The sequence below is a fragment of the Mytilus trossulus genome, chromosome 13, assembly GCF_036588685.1.
Source record: "Mytilus trossulus isolate FHL-02 chromosome 13, PNRI_Mtr1.1.1.hap1, whole genome shotgun sequence".
Taxonomy (NCBI): Eukaryota; Metazoa; Mollusca; class Bivalvia; order Mytilida; family Mytilidae; genus Mytilus; species Mytilus trossulus.
The window spans coordinates 57,571,306-57,576,681 of NC_086385.1; the positions used below are offsets into that span (position 1 = coordinate 57,571,306).

At 31.7% G+C, this 5,376-nt stretch overlaps 1 long non-coding RNA gene across 1 annotated transcript; it reads right to left on the bottom strand.

The window, feature by feature from the left end:
* Positions 1-215: 215 nt before the first annotated feature.
* On the bottom strand, positions 216-5,164 carry LOC134695093 (uncharacterized). The gene is made up of 3 exons (XR_010102690.1): positions 5,061-5,164; positions 3,014-3,197; positions 216-707 (listed from the first exon to the last, which is right to left on the bottom strand). It is a non-coding gene; the product is annotated as an uncharacterized LOC134695093 (long non-coding RNA).
* Positions 5,165-5,376: the final 212 nt, after the last annotated feature.

The window sequence follows — 5,376 nt, forward strand, 5'->3', positions numbered from 1 at the left end:
TTGGTCCCATGGGATTATTGTAGTCCCATGGGATATTTGTTGTCCCATGGGACAAAAAAAAATCCCATGGGATTTTTATTATCCCATGGGATTTTTAATATCCCATGGGACAAATTAAAATCCTATGGGATTCTAATTGTAAATATATAGATATAAATGAACAGTTATGTGTATGCTACAATGTGTTCTATTTGGTAGTAAATTATTATAAGATGAATCTTTTTAATTGAATATCTTTTTTTCTTGGGAAATGTTAATTTAGCATATTGTTCTTTAACTGTTCAAAACTAAACTTTTAAACAACAAAGCAGATAATGTAAGTATCAATATATGTTTATTCATGAATTATAGAATACTTTCTTGAAACACAATTATTTGCCATTTGAAATCAATAAAAACTCTATTGTTAGGCTTAACATACTAGTAGCTATTTAAGTAAATCTATTTTTTTCACAATATCCCTCAACACAAAACATTAATAGTTTCTTATTATCCAGCATTGTTTGATGGTATAGTCCACTTTTTGGACATTCAGCACAAAACTTTGACATTATTGTGGTTTCAATATTTTTTTTGAATTTAAAAGAACTTCAAATCATTGACAGAGTGATGAAAATAATAACTGATCCAACTTTTGTCTTTGAATTTATTCTGGTCTTGTTTCAATGTTTTTCTCCATGTATTCTAGGTGGTGAATTTCAATCTTTCTGAAAAAGTACCAATAAAATCTAAAGTAATGGATTATACAAAATTGTTTTCATACATGTAGCAATAATATGATTTTCAATAAAAATAGCTATGCGGTATGGATTTTACTGATTGTTAAAGGTTGTCCAGTGTCATCAGTTGCTAACGGCCTACATCCTTTGGTCTCTGATGGAGGGTTGTCAAATTAGCAATATACCACATCTTCCTATTCTAATACCATATACCAATCAATTAATTTATTCTTCTTTATAACATTTGGGTATTTTCCCAAGTTATATACATAATATATATATATACTGTAAATTCGGAATTAATGCGAGTTGGGTTTTTTTTTGCGAAAAATGCAACAGAGTTGTAAATGCAATAATTTAAACTCACATTATGAAATATTTTATATGGATTAAACAGGATTTTTCTCAAAAGAGTAAAATTTAAAATCGCATTTAAGTCTAAAATGACAGAATCGCAATAATAAATGCATGCAATAATTTATGAATTTACAGTATAAAGATCAATGTTGAAACTTTAGACAACTATAATAACATTCCATTATTCACAAGAATTTGCAATATAATATACAAAATGCAGACAACAGGAAACAATATTTCTTTAAGCTTTTGAAGTTCAGACAGATTTCAATTTGTGTTTTATTTCAATGAAAAAATACCTTGAACTCTTTGAACATATTGGAAATTATAACATTGATACAAAAAAAAATATGTATGTTTTATCCTTATTTTTTGTGTTGTTGGCTTGCTGTCTCATTTTAATATACATTCATGACATTTAAACATACATCAATAATCTTCTTCTTTATTAAAAGTAACAAGAGGCTCTCAAGAGCCTGAATCGCTCACCTGAATTTTTTTGGTTAAATCTCTCATCAATGATTATTTTGGCTTTTCAATTTATTTAAATGTTCTTTGAATCGTCCTATTTTCTTCAAAGCAAAAAAAAAATCAATTTCTCCTATGTTCTTTTTTAGCCATGACGGCCATGTTTTTTGACGAAATAAAAATAAAGCACAAATTTTATTTTATACACCCTACTGATCATTCAGTTGAAGTTTGGTTGAATTTGGTTGAGTAGTTTTAGAGAAGATTTTTTAAAGTTGGCAAATATGATGAACAAATTGTGAAAAATTGTCATTAAAGGACAATAACCCCTTAAGGGGTCAATTGACAATTTTGGTCATATATACTTATTTGTAGATCTTACTTTGCTGATCATTTTTGCTGTTTACAGTTTATCATTATCTATAATAATATTTAAGATAATGACCAAAAACTGCAAAATTTCCTTAAAATTACCAATTAAGTGGCAGCAACCCAACAATGGTTTGTTTGATTCATCTGAAAATTTCAGGGCTGATAGATCTTGACCTAATGAACATTTTTACCCCATGTCAGATTTGCTCTAAATGCTTTCGTTTTTGAGATATAAGCCAAAAACTGCATTTGACCCCTATGTTCTATTTTAAGTAAAGGCGGCCATGTTTTTTGACGGATCAAAAATCGAAGCACACACTTTGTGCAGGATATACTAAGGAACAATCATGCCAAGTTTCATTCAAATCCATTCAGTAGTTTCAGAGGAGAAGATGTTTGAAAAATTGTTAACGACGACAGACGACGACGACAACGACAGACGCCAAGTGATGAGAAAAGCTCACATGGCCTTTTAGGCCAGGTGAGCTAAAAATGGGATATTTTTGATTTTGATATCCCAAAACATTATAGTTCTATCAAATAACTTATTACCAAGTTCAAAAACACCAATGTGTTTGATATTAATTTTAAGACATGTATAAATGTTCCAGACCATATCAGTATTCGGATCTTACTTTTACGGTCCAGAACTTACAGTCTCACCATATGTGTACAGTCAGACCATATAAGTATACTTGTACTGTCTGGTACCAGCTCGACCAAACCTGTGTTTTTATTTTAAGATCTTTTAACTGCAATTAAACATTTTGTATTAATCTATTAAAGATTTCAGTTATATTGATCTGTACTGTACATTTGTTTGTAATAAACTTGACCAACTTCTTAAAATTGGGCAGACTGTATGCGTACAGTCCAAATACTTGTATGTTCTGGAACATAAACATGATTAATAAGCATTTGGCAGGATGTCAGGCTAAAATCCCATTAATATTAGTACTAAATTTTGAGTATATACATGTAAATCCACCAGTTACTTACTGAAATTCATGGTGAACACTCACCAAAAACTTACAATTTAGAAGAAAGACTGGAAAGATGAATGCACTAACACTATCAAAACAGAGCATAAAACTTACCGAAGAACAAGATGTTTTACATTTATCCAGGAGCAGGATAATTGAAAAGTTTTTTTTTTCTTTCTCTGCTGTCCATCATATAACCTTTGAATTCATTCATGCAAAGTATGAAAATCTGCAAAGGTAACTTATCCACATTTTGAATTTTGAACTGCATACTTGTCCTTTTCATCTTGCTGACAACCTAAACATAAAAAAATGATAAAAACATAATTCTAGATTGACTTTGTATTTTTATTTTTGTTGGTACATGTACAAACAATTTTCCCAACTTTAAAACGAAAACATCATCACCAAAGAGGAGGTCATACTAACCTACGAAATGTTTAAACAAACCGAAATTATTACTTAAGATTGATTAAGATCTTGTCGTAAATTAATGGCATAGATACTCTTATTTTTGAAAACTTGATGTCTATTGCATACTTATATTCCTTTGTACGTGAGTATGCATATTAAGATGGACTCCATGGACTTTAATGTAAGCATGATTTATTTTACAGTCACTGACAGTTTTTCAGCTCTATGTGTACATTTTGAAAGAATCTTGCAATACTGTATATATATTCTGATATTCAGAACTTATTGTGAGGTTTTTATTAATACAACTGAAAGCTGTATCTCGTTTTCATTTCTGATACATATATTTATGAGCTGAAGACCAGTGCCGAATTTTTCTCTTAGGTGACCTTCGGCCGTTGTCTGCTCTTTGATTGGGTTGTTGTCTCTTTGTCAAATTCCCAGTTTCCACTTCCCATTTTATATCCTGTATGCTGATTTTTCTTAAATTACAATATTCAATCATGCAATTTTGTCCATTATTAAAAATAGGATAAGCAAAAATAAATGCACAAAAAATTTAACATTGTCATGATTGTTATATATGTAAAAGACTTTTTTTAAATTCAAAACAGTTGCCCACACTGTTAATTTCCTTGTTTGATTTCATATTTTTAAAGCCTTAATAGCTAGCTAGATGGTAAATTTGTTCACCTAACCACTGGATGACAGGGGATCTCAACCATTTAAAAGTTTCTCAAACATGTGGGGTGGGGGTGAACCCCATGGACTCTCCCTATATTTCCTTTGATTTGTTTTATTGTTCTATACAAGAATATATAAATATGGTTTAGGGGTGGGGATCTTGACCGTTTACAAGTTTTCAAACTAGAGGGGGTGGGACTTCACTTTTATTTTATTTCATTATTAATTTTATTGTCCCCGACAAGAATATATATGGTTTAGGGGTGGGGATCTGGATCGTTCACAAGATAATAGCACATTCTCAAATTGAACAGGGTGGGGTAACCCCCAAAGACCTCCTTTTAATTTCATTTGATTTGTTTTATCGTCCCATTCAAGAATATATATGGTTTAGGGATGGGGATCTGGACCGTTTACAAGATAATAGCATATTCTCTAATTGAAAGGGGTGGGGATTACCTCCCATGGACTCACCCTCCCTTCTTTCTTCCCCACGAAATACCTATTAATAAGCCCCAATGCACAGATAGTTCACAGTATTTTCCCTTGATTTACACTAAAGAATATACACTATACAGGATCATACAGGTGTAATTTTATTTTTAAAAAATAATACAACTGAAGACTACCATGACCACAGTGGTGGATCCTGAATTTTTCATAAGTGGGGCCCACCGACTGCCTAAGAGGGGCCTGCTATTGCCATGACTCAGTGATTCCATATATAATAAACTAATTCTTTTCCCAAACAGGGGGCCCTGAACTACTGATCCCCCCCTTTTTTTCCTCATTTCAATCACCCTGATATAAATTAAGTTTTATCACTTACAATAGGAATGGATTGAATTCCCCAATAATTCTTATATACCATTAATATCAACATATTTCGTTTTTGATAAATGAAAGGCAAAAGTTTTCTATGGGTAGAAATGGATAGTGGGAAGCTTTCACACCATGCCGGTGGCTGTGTTCAAAGTGCTGGGTTTTTATGACCCTCGTTGTTTGCAGACTAACTATTTAGGCCAGTGGTGGATAATAGTGTGCGTGCATTAATCTTCTATACCTTCTTAATCAATATATTCAAACACTGACGGCAAGTGTTGTAATGATGTATCAATGTCTTTTTGAAATCACCGTGCTATTTACATGTGGGATCGAGAATGCAGGGGAAGGCAACTTGTCAATTATGTTTATTTCTAAGCCAAAATAAAATGGGCCGCCGTAAAATTAACCTTGGGTAATAACAGTGCATGTACAGTAAGGCTCGTCTCGGAGGGTGTCTTTTTTTCTGTCTTCTTTTTTTAGTTATATTTTTAATAACTTACACTTTCTTTCCATTATTCTCTTTCTTTCACTATTCTGTATTCCTTTTTTCTTTG